The sequence below is a fragment of the Oncorhynchus mykiss genome, chromosome 13 (genome assembly GCF_057628025.1).
Source record: "Oncorhynchus mykiss isolate SJ-2025 chromosome 13, ASM5762802v1, whole genome shotgun sequence".
Taxonomy (NCBI): Eukaryota; Metazoa; Chordata; class Actinopteri; order Salmoniformes; family Salmonidae; genus Oncorhynchus; species Oncorhynchus mykiss.
In genome coordinates, this window is record NC_143034.1 from 66,366,365 (window position 1) to 66,388,498 (window position 22,134).

Consider the following 22,134-nt stretch of genomic DNA (forward strand, 5'->3'; position numbering starts at 1 on the left):
TGACAATAGGGAAAGCTCATGTCCTTCCACACTCAAAAGTGTGCTAACTGCTTCCTGTGTTGCGACATCTCCTTGAAGTTATAGAAGCTCAGCCGTAGTTGGTGATGGCACTTCAGGGAGTCTTGGTTCATTTGATCTCAGGATCATTCTCCTTGGTAGCCCCAGTCGAGAGCCAAGTCTTAACACGGTTCTTTACAAGTTCTGGGATGTAGGTGTAGTCCTTTGCTGTTTTCAATGTGAAGAAACCTTATTGTATCATCTGAATGATACAATAATATTTGAGTATTTTGTCTATAGAATTTAATTATCAGTGCAGACAATATTGACAATATAACGGCAATGACATGTATTATGACATAATCTAAAAATATAACAGCGCTAACATGTGACTCATACAGTATATTGAGTTGTACTAATGACATTTTCTTGATTGCACATCATACAAATATTTTTCACAACCATGAGGATGACTAACACTTGCAAAACCCTTACAAAAAAAAAACGTCAAAATTTGCATTTGCTCTTGTCAAATCAAATTTTCACATGTGAAATAGATGTTTTCACATGTGAAATAGCTGTTTTCACATGTTGAGCTTAAAAATGTGAGTTCACATGATTACAGCACTTTTTTATGTGAGAAGAAAAACTGGTTTTCACCTCAGAAATGTGTATATGCATTCTCATGTGAAAAACTTTCTCATGTGAAATCTCCCATTTACATGTGGAATTGCAAGTTCACAAGTGAAAACCATTCACATGTGTAAATTTAATTTTTAGTTTCACAATTTATTGCAAGATCACATGTGGTGAAATGGGGTTATTCTCCTCACATGTGAAGAGTTGGCATTAACATGTTGCAGTAGCAATGTTTCCACATATGGAATTGTAAATTCTGTAATGTTTTGTACAAATTCTGAAAGTTCAAGTGTGTTAAATATTTAGATTTCCAATTTCTGAGCCTTCCATTCAGAATGTTACTGCTGCAGGCACCCACCTCTCCTCTTCAGACTTTGGAAGAAACCCAGTGAAAAGAACAGAGAAGCTAGCACTCCGTGTCTCCTTATTTATATTTTGTAACATGTTAAAAGTAGCACTGTTAACTCAAGTTTTAGTGCACTATTGTTTTTATCACAATGTCTGAAAGTGTTAAAAAATACACTGAACACATACAATACATCATCTCTTCAGCTAAAAACAACAACGCAATGTCAAAACAAGTTAACTTTGAGGTAATTCACCTAATTTTGCTAACCGATACCGGCAATATTCTTGTAAACGAAAATGCTCGCCTAAGCTGCTACGAAAATCACTTAGTATCAAATTGGAGTGAAAATAATGTGTCCTGAAAAAAGCTTCAGTCTCTGCTGCTACCTTTAGTCAACAAGTTTGGCAACTACTCCTAGTGGTGAAAGTAAGAACTGCAATTGAAGCCAGAAAATTAATTTTAATTTTACCTTTATTTAACTAGGCAAGTTATTAAGAACAAATTCTTATTTTCAATGACGGCCTAGGAACAGTGGGTTAACTGCCTGTTCAGGGGCAGAACGACAGATTTGTACCTTGTCAGCTCGGGGGTTTGAACTTGCAACCTTGACTACTGTTCAGTCGTGTGGTCAGGTGCCACAGGTGCCACAAAAAAAGGACTTAGGAAAATTGCAATTGGCCCAGAACAGGGCCTCATGGCTGGCCCTTAGATGTACACAGAGAGCTAATATTAATAATATGTATCTCTCCTGGCTGAAAGTGGAGGAGATTGACATACATATCTACAACGACCAGGGACCTTTTCAAAAGCCTCATCAAAATGGCAGTGATTGGTACTGTAGATGGTTAACAATAACAAATCAGACATTGAATATCTCTTTAAGCATGGTCAAGTTAATAATTATGCTTTGCATTATGTATTGAACCACCCAGACACAAAGATAGTCGTCCTTCTGAACTGAACACGGAAAATTAATTCACTTTTTGTCCTAAACACAAATTCTTACAGTATGTTTGGGACAAATCCAACACAACACATAACTGAGTAACTGCCTCCTTATTTCCAAGCATGGTGGTGCCTGCATCATGGTATGGGTAAGCTTGACTTCGGGAAACGAGATGGAGCTAAGCACATTCAAAATCCTAGAGGAAAACCTGCTTCAGTCTGCTTTACACCAGACACTGGGAGAGGAATTCACCTTTCAGTATGACAATAACATACACCTTAAGACCAAATCTACACCGGAGTTGCTTACCAAGAAGACAGGAAATGTTCCTGTGTGGCCAAATTACAGTTGAGACCTAAATCTGCTTGAAAATATTTGGAAAGACTTGAAAATAGCTGTCTAGCCAAGATCCCACCATCTTGACAGAGGTTGAAGAATTACAAAAATAATAATGGGCTAATATAATGGGTAATATGTATACCGCTCTTAGACACTTACCCAAGAAGAATCACAGCAGTAACCTTCTGCCAAACATGTTGTGACTCAGGGAGCTGAATACTAATCAAATAACTCAAATCTAGTCGTTGTAGTTATATCAATCTTTAAAATGGTACATTTTTTCTTCTACTTTGACATTACCGAGTTTTGTGTAGATTGTTCATTAAATTGTGATCCATTTTAATCCCACTTTGTAACAATACAATGTGAAGAAATCCAAGGGGTATGAATACTTTTGCAAGGCACTGTAAGACAAAAGAAACATGACACAGTGTGTGACTGATGAATCAGAGCAGGAACTGAAGAAATGTATTCAAATGCTGCAAGTGAACTCTAGAATTGAACAAATAACTATGCAAATGGAAATCATTGGTCGATAACCAGAGTAAGTTACAAAAATAGGATTTTGATTCCTATGCAATGTTCTACAAATAGTTCACTTTGTCTGCCAGAGGGGGCTGCTCGTCCTGGAGTGAAGGGGGTGGCATCGCATATGTGGGGTAGACCTGGGGCTCATTAGGATATAAGGCGGCAGTAGGGGGGTACGTGGGCGACCCATGTGATAGCTGTTTTGAGGAGGTGCATGGGGGTCCTCTGGGTAACAGGGAGCTTGCATGCCCCGGCTGAGGAAGAGACAGCAGCGGAGGAGCAGGAGGGCAACATGTCCTGGGGAGGGTAACCACTGCTGGTCAACGACCCAGTGTTGTATCCAACATGTCTGACAGAAACACAATGACAGAAGGTTTTGATAATACAAAAGTTGCCACATTGATTGCAATCCTAATGAATAGAATAATATTTATAATTTTTATAATAACAATGCGTGTATAACTGCTCAGCCATAACCTCATGTTATTTATTACATTTTTTTATTTTAAAATAATCTTCCAAAGACAAAAAATATCACCTCAGGCGGGTCACCCCCAAGACTGACCTGGCAACAGCGTACTAGCCCGAGTCCTGTGAGAACGAGGAGTTTAGGGTATTCCTCCTCCCTGGGAGGTAGCAGAGGAGACTGGGGTGTAGGGATATTGAGTAGAATAATTGTTCATTTATTCTCCATAAAACACCTCTATGCTTCAATATCGATCACAAAAACAAAAAACATCACTTCCCTGCAATAGGACAGTGTGCTCGTAAGTCTTATTACCTTGATAAACAGCTTATTTTGTAAGGCATTCAAGCACCTTGCAACAACTAACCCCTAAACTCTTGCTTAACACAAAGTAGCTAGCTAGCTAAAATATGTTTATTCATCTCTGGCACTTATTTCAGCTGACTAACGTTAGCTAGCTAGTAAATATTTGAAATGTACAACCACCACACTAACGTAAGACCTACTGTGTAAATTGTTCCTAGACCATGGTTCTTTTGAAGTCCTTCGATGTTGACTTTGTTGAAAGTCTTGAAGTCTTCTCGTTGAAATCACAGCTAATGTTGCGGACAGGCAGTGAGTGGATCTCTACGGAGGTGTCTACGGATCTAGGGATCTCTCTAGCTAACTGACACGGAAATTCCAATATTCCCGCCCCAACGTAAGTGGTACTAGCTAGTTGGTTGGGTGTGTATTGACGTAACGCTATGATGTCTCCTCTTTCCAAGTGTAAGTGTCATGCAGTTCAGACACCAGAAAACGTCAGTTTAAGTTCATGCACAATAATTGGGAGTGTACGATCCCAGAAATCCTTGTTAACGAGTAACCGGGTATAAAAAGGGCCAGCTGGAGCCATCTGAGCGGTCGGCTTCTGAACCCTCACCAGCTAATGACTTAACGCTGGCTGTACTTTGGTCTGACCCACTACAGGCAGTCCGGCAGAAACCAGGCAGATGTTTTCATATCCAGAGCTTTATTCTCTAGGTCACCACCACACAGTTGCACAAACCCACACATCATTGAAGTATCTTTGTGGTTACAGTTAGAAATGGACTTGTGGTTCTGAAAGATAAAAACAGAAACACAGTGTTGGAAACTAAACAATAGGAAGATCTACACAGGAAGGAATGTCCTAACATTACACCTGAATAGGGATATTCACACAGCATATCAACATGTGGATAAACATCTCACTGGAGAGAGAGAGCTAACTAGTCTGACAAGCTAGATATATGGCCCTCTCTCTCAGGCCTATCTTATCAGATCTGTCTCTGGGGTCATAAATTATACTGCACCTGCATGAGCTCCAGTTCTGAAACGTCTAGTCTAGACTGTTCTAGAGGCTTGCCCTGGCACCTGCAAATGGCAACAATAATGGCCACAATGAAAACGCTGCGGTAGCATGGGTATACAGACTATACAAATGACTCTAGACAAATATGCATCTACAGCGCAGATGCTCATGCAATCAAGGCGAAACTGGCACTTATGCAACATGAACAACACGGAGTATCTGAAATATACATAAGCTGCAGGATAAGAACATTACTTTAATACAGTTGCAGATGTAGCAAGGTAACTTAAGGTAAATTACTTGCAGTCAATCATCATTACGTAGCATAAAACATCCCAACAATAAACCCCACAACTCACTTTCTTGGATGCCCGCACAATCTTCCTAGTAAACACAATGAAAAACCTTGGTAGCAAGCCAAAACTTGCGTCTTCTTCTTGGAACCACATAAACACTCTGAGCAAGAGTGGGCGGGTGCAGTGTCCAAATGTGCATTCGGGCATGCTGATTGGCTGAAACTTCAGCGTTCTGATTGACAGCTGAGATGGAGAGATATCCACCCTAACGGGACTCTGGGAAAGGTCAGGTGCAAAATAATGGCCTTTTTTTTTACATCAGGAGTGTACGATCCCGGAAATACTTGTGCCAGTGCGTGGTCAGGAGTGTGCTCCCGCTCACAATAAATTTCACTGATTGTGTACAGGTTGGAAAATACCCGGAAACACCTATTTTCATGCAGTTATCACTGGCTGTCTAACTGCACCCATACCAACCACACTCTCACACACACATACGAACACACACACTCAGGTACACACTCACAGACACGCACGCACACACACACACACACACACACACACACACACACACACACACACACACACACACACACACACACACACACACACACACACACTCTTCTTCACCCTGCTGCTGAGCCTATTGATCTACCTCCACAGTGTTCCTGCACACTGTTTCACATTGTTTATAATGGTCAGTTCTTGTGTTCATTTATTAAATATTGTATTACCTTCTCTTTTTTCATTTACTATTTTGCTCTTGTCTATTTGTGTTACTTTTGTTACCTTACATTTATTCTGCACTGTTGAGGAAGAGCTTTAAGTCAGCATTTCATTGTACCGTTACACCCGCTGCATTCTGTGCATGTGACAAATAAACTGTGGTTAGATTTGATCAACATAGTCCTTCATTATCTCTCTGCAGTTACTCAGGGTTCTACTCCATGTATACTGTCTGTCTGTCTGTCTGTCTGTCTGTCTGTCTGTCTGTCTGTCTGTCTGTCTGTCTGTCTGTCTGTCTGTCTGTCTGTCTGTCTGTCTGTCTGTCTGTCTGTCTGTCTGTCTGTCTGTCTGTCTGTCTGTCTGTCTGTCTGTCTGTGTGTGTGTGTGTCTCTCACCCATTGCTGCTTTATCCCCAACTTCTTTGCAATGAACACAATCTATTGACTTGTGCATCACTACTCTTGATGCATTTCTTTTTGCATTGAACGCAATGTATGCTTCATAGTTCGTGACGCATATCACTTTGCAAAAGGTTCACATTTTGTGGCTTATCAATTGATACCTGCCTGGTGTGGGAAATGTATGTTTGAGTCTTTCTCAGAAGATTTTAATAGTTTGCTTCACGCCATGTGAATCTCCGGTGGCCAACTTCGTTTAAAGAGGAACTTCAGCACTTTATAACCTCATATTCATTATCTTTACAAGGATACTATGTAATATTTCACTTCAAATGACAGGCATATAGAGACAGTCACGCAGACAGAGACAGACAGACAGAGACAGACAGACAGATAGACAGTCAGGCAGACAGAGCGAGACAGACAGAGACATGGAGCTGCCTGTCCTTAAGCAGTGTTAAGTCTGTTTGTTCCATGCTGCATGGTGTTCCACTCTAGCTGGTGTTCCATGCTGCATGGTGTTCCACTCTAGCTGGTGTTCCATGCTGCATGGTGTTCCACTCTAGCTGGTGTTCCATGCTGCATGGTGTTCCACTCTAGCTGGTGTTCCATGCTGCATGGTGTTCCACTCTAGCTGGTGTTCCATGCTGCATGGTGTTCCACTCTATCTGGTGTTCCATGCTGCATGGTGTTCCACTCTAGCTGGTGTTCCATGCTGCATGGTGTTCCACTCTAGCTGGTGTTCCATGCTGCATGGTGTTCCACTCTAGCTGGTGTTCCATGCTGCATGGTGTTACACTCTAGCTGGTGTTCCATGCTGCATGGTGTTCCACTCTAGCTGGTGTTCCATGCTGCATGGTGTTCCACTCTAGCTGGTGTTCCATGCTGCATGGTGTTCCACTCTAGCTGGTGTTCCATGCTGCATGGTGTTACACTCTAGCTGGTGTTCCATGCTGCATGGTGTTCCACTCTAGCTGGTGTTCCATGCTGCATGGTGTTCCACTCTAGCTGGTGTTCCATGCTGCATGGTGTTCTACTCTAGCTGGTGTTCCATGCTGCATGGTGTTCCACTCTAGCTGGTGTTCCATGCTGCATGGTGTTACACTCTAGCTGGTGTTCCATGCTGCATGGTGTTACACTCTAGCTGGTGTTCCATGCTGCATGGCTGTTGGCACACATACATGATGATCCTATTGGTGGAGGCTTTTAGAGCGCTCGATAGGCGCACAAGCAGGGTTCGTCCATAAGGGACAACCAGGCATCCTCAACCTCCCTCCAAGGGAGCCCAATCAAATGCTTGTACAGCTTGCCCTCCTCTCTCTATCTCTCTCTCTCTCTCTCTCTATCTCACTCTCCCTCTCTCCCTCTCTCTCTCTCCCTCTCTCTCCCTCTCTCCCCCTCTCTCTCTCCCCCCTCTCTCTCTCTCTCTCTCTCTCGCTACCTCTCTCTCCCCCTCTCTCTCTCTCCCTCTCCCTCTCCCTCTATCTCTATCTCTCCCTCTTGCTCTCTGTCTCTCCTGGTGGCTGAGTCAGTCAGGTCTCTACTATGTGAAACAGTGACAGAGAGACTAAACTGGGCCTGTCCCCAGAGTTCCTCTCCATGTCTACTGTCTGTCTGTCTCTCTTTTTACTTCACTAAACACAGGTCAAACACTTAGTCACTTACCTTAAACAATGCCATATCTCTCTCTCTCTCTCTCTCTCTGTGTGTGTGTGTGTGTGTGTGTGCGTGTGTCTGCGTGCCTGCAGCCATGTGTGCCAGTGTCTAACCTGGCACCCTGTCTACAGCCTAACTGTACACATGCATGTGTGCAAACAATGTGCAGGTGTTGAGATACAGATATTTGTGTCTTTAAGAATGAGAGCCCTAGGTCAAGTGTCCATTACCAATAACAGAAAAATAGGGGGAAATCTTTAACCATTATATATTATCTTAATCCACTGTCTCTCAAACTGTCAGTCAGCTCTCCAATGGCTGTTAGGAGTAAATGTATTTTATTTGATTTGTTTTTCATTTAACCTTTATTTAACTAGGCAAGTCAGTAAAGAACACATTCAATGACGGTCTACCCCGGTCAAACCCGGACGACGTTGGGCCAATTGTGCGCCGCCCTATGGGACTCCCAATCACGGCCGGATGTGATACAGCCTGGATGTGTGTATGTGTATGATAATAGCTTTAATAGGATTTGCTGGAGAGAAGTAGCTGGCAGGGGAATATAGCAGAAACCATGCTAGATGGTCATATATACATTTTACGAGAAAGAGAGGCGGAGAGAGCGCATTAAAAGACCTTTCACTTCTGCTTTTTACAAAGGCGCTGCACCGCGGCTGACCCTTTGCTTTCAACCCTTTCGTGCGTGCGTGCATGTGCATGACCAAGAGAGAGAGAGATGTCTAAGATGAGTATGAAAATATTTCCCAAAGCTCTCTCTCTGGGTTGAACCTGAGTTGATAGGAGGTTGCCTAAAGGATGTGTGTTTGGTGCCACCTGTGGTTCACCAAGAGACACCAGCTGCTCTGATACAGCATCGACTGGTAGAATGGATCTGGGGCTTCAGAGGCAGAGGGGAGGGGAGAGGAGAAGGGGAAAGGAAATTTAAGGAGAGGAGAGGGTAAGAAATGAGAGGAGAACAGGGGAGAAGAATTGAGAGAGCAGAAGAGAGGAGAGGAGATAAGAGGTGAAGAGAGGGAAGGACAAAAGAGAAGATAATAAGAAAGGAGGTTATTTATAACTGAAAGCAATGGTCCAATCTGCTCTCCTCCCAGTTTCCATTCAGAGTGGTGAGGTAGTAACAGCTGAAGCCAAACTTCATCCATTCTTGCGAACAGTACCCTTTTACCATTAAAGACTGTTTCAGTCTTTCTGTTTCACTCTGTAACTGGTCTCTCTCTTTAATCAAGTTGCTGTGGCTGGTCTCTAGCTGGTTTCGCTCTTCAGTCAGTTTGTTGCGGCTTTTCTGCAGCTGGTTTCTCTCTTTAGCCAGGTTATTGTAACTGGTCATTTGATTTCTATGATAGACTAACAGACTTATGATCCCAGCCAGTAGGAGAGCACACAGCAGCCCCAGACACACTGCACCAACGCCGGAGGGTTCCTTCCACCACTGAAAAGATACTGAATGTTGAACACCAACTCCACCCTTCTTGTTGGGCTTGTCGGATCTTACATTGACAATCATCATCAATATCGTCATCATCAATATCCATGGAGCTCATTGCATTAGGTTCATCATCTTCAACTTTATCTGGATTTAATCACAGGAGGTTGGTGGCATCTTTATTGGAGAGGACTAGCTCGTAGTAATGGCTGGAGCTGAATGAGTGGAATGGTATCAAATACATCAAACACATGGTTTGGTGCCATTCCATTCGATCCATTCCAGCCGTTATTATGAGCCGTCCTCAAATACATGCACTTTTTCTGTTACCTCAGTTGCAGGTCTGTATCTGTCCTGTATGTTCGCTGCACTACTCTGGTCCATGTCTGTGACTAACTGTAAGTAACACTGTTTTAACTGTCAACCAAAAAGAAAGGCAAACTGTCAATCTTGTCAAAACAACAGGACACTGACGGAGAGCCACGTGACTTCCACCGAATTCCCCAAAAAACATGAATCAGTAAGTTCACACCTCCTTATATATTAGTCTGTGTTGGTCATCTGTGTGAAAAGGTATTCAGAAGTAATGCGTCGGTCAGCTGTTTGTTCACCCACACCTGCCCGCAATTGGTAAAACCCCATCTGCAAACGCCTGACTTTACGCGATGAAGTGAAAATCTGAGGCCTGTACCAAACCCTAACCTGCAAACATAGAAAATGGTTCCCAACCTTTTTCTGTTACTGTTCCACCAACTAGGTGTGGTATCCCCAGGACCCCTAGGGGTAATTGGCCTATCTACAGGGGGTACGAGGACCCCTAGGGGTAATTGGCCTATCTACAAGGGGTACTTGAGAAGACTCGTGAGACCATAGGCCTACTGGGAAAATGCACTTAAGGGGGTACTTCAGGGGTACTCAGGGCAGAGAAAAATTCAGATATTTTGTATTTATTTTGATTGAACCTTTATTGAACTAGGCAAGTCAGTTCAATAAAGGTTTATTTTATTTTATTTTATATAAACTGAATTTTGCTCTGCCCTGAGTACCCCTGAAGTACCCCCCCCCCTCTTAAGTGCATTTTCCCAGTAGGCCTACTATCTCACGAGTCTTCTCAAGTACCCCCTGTAGATAGGCCAAGTATCCCTAGGGGTCCTAGTACCCCTGGTTGGGAACCACTGCCCTAGAAGACTAAAAAAACCCTTGCTCACCAGAAAATATGTCATACATCAATAGAATGAATGCTTCAATCTAGTTGACATCTGCACAATTTTCTCTTTCATCTCTGCTTCTCTCGCCCAGCAAAGTTTTTTAGGGACCGGGAGAAAATGCAAAATTTCCAAATATTTGACCGGTTTTAAGGGAATTAAAATCTATGAAAACGACCCATCATGTTTCTGATTAGATTTCAGTTCGGCTTTTGGATGCATATTTTATTGTGGTTGAAATAATATCAGCTTTTATGATGCTCATAAAGAACCATTTCACAGGTTTTCTCTCTTTGAATTCAACTCTGACATGGTCCTTTTTGCCTCTGTGGATCATAGTGAATGTGTTTTGCCTCTGTGGATCATAGTGAATGTGTTTTGCCTCTGTGGATCATAGTGAATGTGTTTTGCCTCTGTGGATCATAGTGAATGTGTTTTGCCTCTGTGGATCATAGTGAATGTGTTTTGCCTCTGTGGATCATAGTGAATGTGTTTTGCCTCTGTGGATCATAGTGAATGTGTTTTGCCTCTGTGGATCATAGTGAATGTGTTTTGCCTCTGTGGATCATAGTGAATGTGTTTTGCCTCTGTGGATCATAGTGAATGTGTTTTGCCTCTGTGGATCATAGTGAATGTGTTTTGCCTCTGTGGATCATAGTGAATGTGTTTTGCCTCTGTGGATCATAGTGAATGTGTTTTGCCTCTGTGGATCATAGTGAATGTGTTTTGCCTCTGTGGATCATAGTGAATGTGTTTTGCCTCTGTGGATCATAGTGAATGTGTTTTGCCTCTGTGGATCATAGTGAATGTGTTTTGCCTCTGTGGATCATAGTGAATGTGTTTTGCCTCTGTGGATCATAGTGAATGTGTTTTGCCTCTGTGGATCATAGTGAATGTGTTTTGCCTCTGTGGATCATAGTGAATGTGTTTTGCCTCTGTGGATCATAGTGAATGTGTTTTGCCTCTGTGGATCATAGTGAATGTGTTTTGCCTCTGTGGATCACAGTGAATGTGTTTTGCCTAAGTTCCTGAAAGCATTTAGCCATGCTGAAAGCAAGCACCATGTATTTGGCACACGTACAGTTAGGCCCTAAAGCTTAGGCTTATGCCCTAATTCCAGATACAAAGAATGAAAGAAAAAGATAAATGTAGTCTATAGATATGAATTGCACAAGAATGATACATGTATAGGCTCTAAATCCATGTTATTTTAGCCCGGTGTTGAGGTTACTCTGTGTGAGTCATCTGTGTGAGTAGTTATTCAGAGATGCGTGTTTGACAGAGACAGACACTCAGGCAGACAGAGACAGAGATGAAATAAAAATGATATTCTGGTATTTACAGTGTTTACATAATCAACATGAGAACTTCTCAAATAAATGTCCCAACATGAAGAATTTCTCAGCTGTGTGAATGGTCAGGGAACTATTTTGGTAATGCCTTGCAGTCCTACTATAAACACATTGTTTTAAAGCATTACAATCCAGTGTTATTTCCCAGTGGTTAGGCCATAATACACGAGTGGGAGAATGAGTCAATCTATAAAGTACATCATGTGACTTTTTATTCAATTTCTGCCTGCTTACTCTTACCTTCTGATAACAGTCCCTCTCAACAAGATCTCGCAGTCTCACTGCAGAATTAGATGTTCATCCACGTTCTCCAAACGTCAAATTTTGAAGTTGTTCCAAACGGTACATTTCAAAGTGTTTTTGTTGCTCCTGGTGCTCTGTACCGTTCCATAAAGGTTACGTTTAGGAACTCATTAAGATTAACATTAAGTTAAGACACACATTCCCTATGGTAAAGGTGAGTGTTAAGGCCTGGGATAGGGTTTGAACATTAAGTTAAGACACACATTCCCTATGGTAAAGGTGAGGGTTAAGGCCTGGGATAGGGTTTGAACATTAAGTTAAGACACACATTCCCTATGGTAAAGGTGAGGGTTAAGGCCTGGGATAGGGTTTGAACATTAAGTTAAGACACACATTCCCTATGGTAAAGGTGAGGGTTAAGGCCTGGGATAGGGTTTGAACATTAAGTTAAGACACACATTCCCTATGGTAAAGGTGAGGGTTAAGGCATGGGATAGGGTTTGAACATTAAGTTAAGACACACATTCCCTATGGTAAGGGTTAAGGCCTGGGATAGGGTTTAAACATTAAGTTAAGACACACATTCCCTATGGTAAAGGTGAGGGTTAAGGCCTGGGATAGGGTTTGAACATTAAGTTAAGACACACATTCCCTATGGTAAAGGTGAGGGTTAAGGCCTGGGATAGGGTTTGAACATTAAGTTAAGACACACATTCCCTATGGTAAAGGTGAGGGTTAAGGCCTGGGATAGGGTTTGAACATTAAGTTAAGACACACATTCCCTATGGTAAGGGTTAAGGCCTGGGATAGGGTTTGAACATTAAGTTAAGACACACATTCCCTATGGTAAAGGTGAGGGTTAAAGTTTGGGATAGGGTTTGAACATTAAGTTAAGACACACATTCCCTATGGTAAGGGTTAAGGCCTGGGATATGGTAAATCAAATAAAAACAAAATAGTGTCCACGAATGGGATCAAACATGCAACCTTCTGATCCAGAGTCACAGAAATCATCCCTGTATGAAGCATTTCACATCATATGATGCTAAATTGTCATTCTTGAGTAAATAGTAAAAGTAAATGCTTTGCATCAAATTTCCTATATTAAGTAAACCAGAAGGCACAATTTAATTTTTTTAAATTTATTTAAGGGCAATCAGTCACTCAGACACCTCCAACACTCAGACATAATTTACAAATGCAGTATTTGTATTTAGTGAGTACGCCATATGAGAGGCAGTAGGGATGACACCACGTTATATTGATAGGTGCGTGAATTGGACCACACTCTGCTGTTCTGCCCCTGAACAAGGCAGTTAACCCACCTAGGCCGTCATTGAAAATAAGAACATGTTCTTAACTGACTTGTCTAGTTAAATAAAGGTAATAAAATACTGTGGTCCTGCCTGAGCATTCGAAATGTCAGGGAAAGGGAGAGTCAGGGAAAATGTATCGAAGTAAAAACTACTTATTTTCTTTAGGAATGTAGTGGAGTTAAAGTAAAACTTGTCCAAAATATAAATAGTGAAGTAAAGTACAGATACCAAAAAACATCTTAGTTACTTTACACCACTACCAATTTATACGTCAATCTTGAACAATCTCCCTGGTCCTTCCTGATCCATTTAACCTATCTGGTTATATATATATATATATATATATATACAGTATGTGTGTGCCCTGTTATAGAGACTCAGACAATCCCCTCCATCTCTCTGAGTGACTGAATCATAGCGTCTCAGACTGATGAATAGAAAATGTCTTGAGATTTCCCCTCTGGTGGCAGGTGCTTTGACAGAGCATTGTTCATGTTTAACAGTAACTTCACTTATCCAAGAATAATTTGTTTTCACTGTGGTGTTGAACAATGTGAAAAGTTGCTGTTAGGTGGGTTTGAGTTAAGATAGAATGGACTCTTGCACTTTTTCTCTCACCCTCCCTCCATCTCTCCCTCTCTCTCTCTCTTCCTCCCCCCCCCCTCTCCCCCACTCTGTCTCTGTCTCTCTGTCTCTTTGTCTCTCTCTCTCTTTTCCTTTCCCCCCCACTCTGTCTCTGTCTCTCTGTCTCTTTGTCTCTCTCTCTTTTCCTTTCCCCCCTCCCCTCTCCCCCACTCTGTCTCTGTCTCTCTATATATTTGTCTCTCTCTCTTCCCCCCCCCCCTCCCCCACTCTGTCTCTGTCTCTGTCTCTCTATATCTTTGTCTCTCTCTCTTTTCCTTTCCCCCCCTCCCCTCTCCCCCACTCTGTCTCTGTCTCTCTGTCTCTTTGTCTCTCTCTCTTTGTCTCTCTCTCATGTTGGTTGAGTTATTCAGGCCTCCATGTGAAACAGTGACAGGGTTCACTTCCATGTCAACTGTTTGTCTGTTAGCTTCACTAAACAGAGGTCAAATACCACTTAGTCACAAACAACATCATTAGGTATCTGCTTAATGTACCCCCCAGAACACATGTTGGAGGAAATTAATCCCAAGCAGTGGGTCTGTTGCCTGTACAGCTCAGGGTGGAACATCTGAAGCTGAACCACATATAATATTGGGAAAAAGTTAATTTCACGTTAATGTGTTATCCCCTGGGATGTACTCAGTGCATATTTCCCCCCATTGAATCAAATCAAATCAAAATCCCTTACAGACTAGGTGAACAATGCCATTGTTGTTGTGTGTGTGTATTTGATTTCAAAGCCTAACTGTACACATGCATGTGGTTATTTCAGAGCGGTTACACAATGCATGTATGTTTAAAATAAATTGTTGCTGACCCCTGTGTTTCTAACCCCTTCGATTGTGTGTGTGTGTGTGTGTGTGTGTGTGCGTGCGTGCGTGCGTTTCTGAAATTGTCCGATAGAAATTAGTGTTCGCCACTGATGATTACACCCTAGATCAGCTAGAGGCAGGCAAGAGTGTGCAAGGCGGTATTGAATGTGTCACTGTCTGTCACCATGATTACAAAAATTGTTCTCTCGACCAGTGCACCTACGTTGTAAACTTTCATTCACAGGCTAGTTTGTAGCAACCTCATGATGGGTATAGGGAACATGTGAGTATCATGTAGTAGCCTTAACCTATCGATGTTACATTGAGCTGGTTGAATGGAATATGAATGACAGTTATCCAATATGCTGAAAAAAATAAGACCAGGATCATCTTAAATGGCACCAACCGCCACTGTCGTGTAGAGAACAGAAATGTGTATTTTTGCATAGTTACAACCCAACTCCTGAGAACCAATGGAGACATGCATGCACACACACACACACACACACACACACCACCATGACCAAAAACAACATGTGATCATAATCAATATTTTATCTAGAAAAACTGTGTCCGGATCCTCTGTTGTCCCTCTGATCTCAAATCAGATCAATACTTATATGGTTAATAATACCATGTTGTATTATTAACCATATAAATGGTGGCACAACAACACTATCCAGTCCACTGTCATGTGACAGATCCATGTTACCGTAATGCAATGTTGACTTATTATGGTATTGTAATGATACTTTATTAAGATAAGATCACTTTATTGTTCAATTGCACACAAGGTCCAACAGGAATTTGAGTTCTTCTTTTAACCCAACATCCGAAAGACACATACATACACATACACTTACAGGTTTAGGAGAGGTGTGGGGGGATGTCTTGCTCAAGGGCACAACGGCTGGCAATGGCATCTAGGATTTGATACCAGCATCCCCCCGTTTGCCAGTTCACTTCCCGCCAGATTAAAGTATTACTCAATTGTATGTATTAGTCAATTCAACACTGACTCCTACTGACGATTTGTTAGAATGAGAAATGACAATGTTACTGACCTTTACTGACCCTGCCCGCATCTGATTGGCTCAGGCTCTTTTGGCAGTCCTGTGACTGGCCATTCTCAACACGTCACTACAAAAAACTACCAATCATTACTTTTTTTTGAATCACCAATTTCTGTCTCAGATGAATGCTGCCCTCTGCTGCATACAAACATCTACTTTACACAGGTCTGCTCTATCCAGCCTGTAATGTTTTCCATGTTTTGACGGCTCTAGGTTTCCATGTTCAGCTCTAAGTTTCCATCTTCAGCTCTAGGTTTCCATGTTCAGCTCTAGGTTTCCATGTTCAGCTCTAGGTTTCCATGTTCAGCTCTAGGTTTCCATGTTCAGCTCTAGGTTTCCATGTTCAGCTCTAGGTTTCCATGTTCAGCTCTAGGTTTCCATGTTCAGCTCTAGGTTGAGCAGGTAGTGTGAAGTAGAGCAGGCCAGACTCTAGTGGATGACATAATAATTATGCATATTTGAAATGGTCAAAATATGGCATCCTGGTTTATTTTACTTCTGTTGCTATTTACTATCGTCTACTAGGGGCAACGCAAGCACCTATTAACAGCTAGCGGGCCTCGTTACAGATCTACAGCTCAGAGGATCTTGTGTTCAATCCCAGTGCTAGGCACTCATTTTAATATAGAGTTTAAAATGTTTTAGCATATGCCTATTTATTTCTGCAACAACACACTCACTCATCACAAATGTTAAGCAAGCTAGTTACAGTGACTCCTATAGACATGATTGACATCAGGAAAAGAGGGTAGGCTATCAGCTGATCGTTGATATTGATGATTGATGTAAATCTGCTAGTTAGCTAGCTCAATACTTTTTTTTACTGATTGTGATTCATCTTCAATGCTCTTAAATAATAACTTCATCATATAGCCAGGATATATGGCTGGCTGGCCATATAGAGAGAGTTTTGTGAGGATATTTTAGTATAGGGTGGTTAGCTAGAGTCTAGACTACCTGTGTTCAGTGCTTCATTTGTACCAGAACGCATTAAAAAAATATCCTTTATAATAAAGCATTGCATGCATATCAGTGCATTTGCATAGTGGCATAGAGCAGTACAGTAGAGGCACATACAGAAGTTGCACACATGGGGAACATTTTTATTAGCATAGGGTCCAGGAAAAAATGGGCCTTTTATTACCACATTTGATGCAATTATATGTCCTTTTACATGACTGGAGGCTGAGCAAAATCTTTTTTTCAGCACAAATGATGGAAATGACAGGCTACTTTGACACTGACAAACTGAGAATCGAAGTTCAATAAAAACAACCTTGTCTTGAATCAATCAATAGCTCAGGCCTCGGTCTGTGGAGACTCACATATGAGGAGGAAATTATAGTCCTAAAAAATCTTTCCAGTTTCACTGACTCAGATGCTCAGATCACTCTCTGGCGATGGCAGATGAGCTCATCCAATAGCATATCGCTCCTGTCCACAGCTCGTCTCATAGACTAGAAGTAACATAGTACATGTAAATCCAGGACACTGAAATTAGTATGATGTGTTACATTTGGTATGGTTACATAAGACAGAAGGTCCCACCATAACGCCTGTGCATTTTGGACTTCTAACCCCGTTTAAACTTTGTTTTAGCTACAGAAGTGTATCATTGGATTGATAAATATCTGTGCACGTGCTTAACAGAAAGGGTAGTCATTTTTCACATGTAATACACAGCAACGGGAAGTTTCCATACAAGTTGAGTAGTAGCAAAAAAATACAGGAAATTCACTGAGCAGCCCAACCCTAAATTTGACCTATGCACATCAATAGTAGTACCAGGTCCAGTAAGCTGAGTTTGCGGTAAAAGCCCTGTGCAATATCTCAAATTTAGGGTTAGGCTGTTCATTAGATGTTTTTAAGTTTTTCTCCTATTTCCATGCCATGGGACCATGTTGGATTGTGTTGAAGTTGTAGTGAATGAAATTAACTCTATTTGGAAAAAAACAAATCATGGGGAAGAGCCCCCTAGGCCAGAACCCCCAACCCACCCCCCACATCTCCAATCAAAGTTATTCCCCTGTCTGTCACCATGTGCTGCGTCTAATGTTCATAATGTGGAGTCTTACACAGTCAGAGAATCCAACTATTAACAGATGCATGTTTTCCATTGTGTGCTGCTATTTTGGCCAGGTCTGTCTTGTAAAACAGGTTTCTACTCTCAATGTGACTAACCTGGTAAAATAAAGGTTCAAAGAGAGAGAGAGACCAGGCACTATTAAATCATATTCACCATCCAGGAAGTTCAAATTACAACAGGTTGTGGAAATATTCATTTTATACTAATTTGTTTCTAGAATTAATATCTAGAATATGTCCAATATTTCTCAGACATCTCATAGTAAATTAATTGGCTATTGATCGGCTGTTTTCTTGATGTTTCCACTCCTTCTCACAGTAAGATTTTTTCCCCTATTGACAAAAATAGGTGGTGTGTTTTTATAACTATTTAATATAAATGATTAATGAATAATTAACTGTATTATAATTTTATTATCCACCCTTTATGTAAGGATGACAATCCCTTAAATGGTTGAGATTTCCATCCATTCTTACAATTATGTCATATAGACTATAGTCCATGATATTTCATGCCCAGTGTTAACTGTAGGATTAAGCTATGAGCACACTCAACCCTTTGTAAATAGCACCCTAAACAATGCATGCGTTGGTGTGTGACCACTGAAAGGTTGAGATCAGGCATCATATGAGTTTGTGATGGGCGGGGATTCTCCTGAAAGCTAATGACGGAACAGTCAGCCCAAACTGCTTCGAAATACAATCAATTTTTCAAACACAATCATTATTTTTATGAATGTCTTACTCCCTCTCTCTCTCGCTCTCTTTCCCTCTCTCTCTCACACACTCTCTCTCTCTCTCTCTCTCTCCTCTGTTTCCATTTCTCTCTCTCAATCTCTCTCTCCCTCCCTCTCTCTTCATCTGTTTCTCTTTCACTGAAACTGTATTGGAGCAGGTTCTTTTGTTTGCATGTTCTTGTGGAACTCTTTCATTCCTTCAGCCTCCAGTGGTATTTCAACACTTTCCTGCTTGAACAGCATCATAAAACACAGGAGGTCCCAATGCTAACGTAAGGTAAGAGTTTCAACAGTTAAACAATTTCCTGTAATATCAGAAACTGTAGGAGGTCTTGGGAAGCTTGTTTTTCCTCCTCCCTCTCATACACTCTCCTCCTCCCACCACTTCTTGTTCGCTCTCCAGCCAAAGGTACCTCAGTCTTTCTCTTCTCCCAGGACCGGATAGTTCCAGGCCCTCAGCCCAGTGGTTCACCCCAGGAATCCTTCAGGTATTTGGGCCAGGGATTAGAGATTCTCCCATTAGGAGACCATGGACTGGGAGGGATAAGGAGGAGAGGAGTATTATGCTCTGCAGTATGCGACGCCGTTCAGGTCACGGTCGTCTTGGTTATTTGACGCGTGAAATAGTCTTATTTCATTTATCAAATAGTGTTATTTTATTTGTTCATTTTGACACAAAAGACCTGATGGAAACATCTACTTTACTCAGGTCTGCTCTATCCAGCCTGTAATGATTTCCATGTTCAGCTCTAGGTTTCCATGTTCAGCTCTAGGTTGAGCAGGTAGTGTGAATTAGAGCAGGCCAGACTCTAGTGGATGACATAATAATTATGCATATTTGAAATTGTCAAAATATGGCATCCTGGTTTATTTGACTTCCGTAGCAATTTACTATCATCCACTAGGGGCAACGCAAGCACCTATTACCAGCTAGCGGGCCTCGTTACAGATCTACGGCTCAGAGGATGTTGGGTTCAATCCCAGTGCTAGGCACTCATTTTAATATAGAGTTTTAAATGTTTTAGCATATGCCTATTTATTTCTGCAACAACACACTCACTCATCACAAATGTTAAGCAAGCTAGTTACAGTGACTCCTATAGACATGATTGACATCAGGAAAAGAGGGTAGGCTATCAGCTGATCGTTGATATTGATGATTGATGTAAATCTGCTAGTTAGCTAGCTCAATACTTTTTTTACTGATTGTGATTCATCTTCAATGCTCTTAAATAATAACTTCATCATATAGCCAGGATATATGGCTGGCTGGCCATATAGAGAGAGGCTTGTGAGGATATTTTAGTATAGGGTGGTTAGCTAGAGTCTAGACTACCTGTGTTCAGTGCTTCATTTGTACCAGAACGCATAAAAAAATCTCCTTTATAATAAAGCATTGCATGCATATCAGTGCATTTGCATAGTGGCATAGAGCAGTACAGTAGAGGCACATACAGAAGTTGCACACATGGGGAACATTTTTATTAGCATAGGGTCCAGGAAAAAATGGGCCTTTTATTACCACATTTGATGCAATTATATGTCCTTTTACATGACTGGAGGCTGAGCAAAATCTTTTTTTCAGCACAAATGATGGAAATGACAGGCTACTTTGACACTGACAAACTGAGAATCGAAGTTCAATAAAAACAACCTTGTCTTGAATCAATCAATAGCTCAGGCCTCGGTCTGTGGAGACTCACATATGAGGAGGAGATTATAGTCCTTAAAAATCTTTCCAGTTTCACTGACTCAGATGCCCAGATCACTCTCAGGCGATGGCATATGAGCTCATCCAATAGCATATCGCTCCTGTCCACAGCTCGTCTCATAGACTAGAAGTAACATAGTACATGTAAATCCAGGACACTGAAATTAATATGATGTGTTACATTTGGTATGGTTACATAAGACAGAAGGTCCCACCATAACGCCTGTGCATTTTGGACTTCTAACCCCGTTTAAACGTTGTTTTAGCTACAGAAGTGTATCATTGGATTGATAAATATCTGTGCACGTGCTTAACAGAAAGGGTAGTCATTTTTCACATGTAATACACAGCAACGGGAAGTTTCCATACAAGTTGAGTAGTAGCAAAAAAATACAGGAAATTCACTGAGCAGCACAACCCTAAATTTGACCTATGCACATCAATAGTAGTACCAGGTCCAGTAAGCTGAGTTTGCGGTAAAAGCCCTGTGCAATATCTCAAATTTAGGGTTAGGCTGTTCATTAGATGTTTTTTAAGTTTTTCTCCTATTTCCATGCCATGGGACCATGTTGGATTGTGTTGAAGTTGTAGTGAATGAAATGAACTATATTTGGAAAAAACAAATGCTGGGGAAGAGCCCCCTAGGCCAGAATCCCCGCAACCCACCCCCCACATCTCCAATCAAAGTTATTCCCCTGTCTGTCACCATGTGCTGTGTCTAATGTTCATAATGTGGAGTCTTACACAGTCAGAGAATCCAAATATTAACAGAAGCATGTTTTCCATTGTGTGCTGCTATTTTGGCCAGGTCTGTCTTGTAAAACAGGTTTCTACTCTCAATGTGACTAACCTGGTAAAATAAAGGTTCAAAGAGAGAGAGAGACCAGGCACTATTAAATCATATTCACCATCCAGGAAGTTCAAATTACAACAGGTTGTGGAAATATTCATTTTATACTAATTTGTTTCTAGAATTAATATCTAGAATATGTCCAATATTTCTCAGACATCTCATAGTAAATTAATTGGCTATTGATCGGCTGTTTTCTTGATGTTTCCACTCCTTCTCACAGTAAGATTTTTTCCCCTATTGACAAAAATAGGTGGTGTGTTTTTATAACTATTTAATATAAATGATTAATGAATAATTAACTGTATTATAATTTTATTATCCACCCTTTATGTAAGGATGACAATCCCTTAAATTGTTGAGATTTCCATCCATTCTTACAATTATGTCATACAGACTATAGTCCATGATATTTCATGCCCAGTGTTAACTGTAGGATTAAGCTATGAGCACACTCAACCCTTTGTAAATAGCACCCTAAACAATGCATGCGTTGGTGTGTGACCACTGAAAGGTTGAGGTCAGGCATCATATGAGTTTGTGAAGGGCGGGGATTCTCCTGAAAGCTAATGACGGAACAGTCAGCCCAAACTGCTTCGAAATACAATCAATTTTTCAAACACAATCATTATTTTTATGAATGTCTTACTCCCTCTCTCTCTCTCACACACTCTCTCTCCCTCTCTCACTCTCTCTCTCTCTCTCTCTCTCTCTCTCTCTCTCTCTCTCTCTCCTCATCTGTTTCTCTTTCACTGAAACTTTATTGGAGCAGGTTCTTTTGTTTGCATGTTCTTGTGGAACTCTTTCATTCCTTCAGCCTCCAGTGGTATTTCAACACTTTCCTGCTTGAACAGCATCATAAAACACAGGAGGTCCCAATGCTAACGTAAGGTAAGAGTTTCAACAGTTAAACAATTTCCTGTAATATCAGAAACTGTAGGAGGTCTTGGGAAGCTTGTTTTTCCTCCTCCCTCACATACACTCTCCTCCTCCCACCACTTCTTGTTCG

General features: G+C 41.3%; 1 protein-coding gene and 1 long non-coding RNA gene across 5 annotated transcripts in view; one reads left to right on the top strand and one right to left on the bottom strand.

The window, feature by feature from the left end:
• Positions 1-1,438: 1,438 nt before the first annotated feature.
• LOC110487558 (uncharacterized) lies at positions 1,439-5,055 on the bottom strand. The gene is made up of 4 exons (XR_016485486.1): positions 4,957-5,055; positions 3,771-4,365; positions 3,364-3,444; positions 1,439-3,147 (listed from the first exon to the last, which is right to left on the bottom strand). It is a non-coding gene; the product is annotated as an uncharacterized LOC110487558 (long non-coding RNA).
• A 13,489-nt stretch (positions 5,056-18,544) lies between these two features.
• The window catches only part of LOC110486938 (lipopolysaccharide-induced tumor necrosis factor-alpha factor homolog), a 30,880-nt gene continuing 27,290 nt past the window's right edge, over positions 18,545-22,134 (top strand). For 2 of the 4 annotated variants that reach the window (XM_090194471.1, XM_090194472.1), the window contains exons 1-3: positions 18,545-18,841; positions 18,968-19,052; positions 21,943-22,016. The gene's annotated coding sequence lies outside the window, so the exon portion shown is untranslated. Of the gene's footprint in view, positions 18,842-18,967; positions 19,053-21,897; positions 22,017-22,134 lie in introns of those variants that run through there. The other 2 variants (XM_036941688.2, XM_090194473.1) reach the window with 2 other exon arrangements.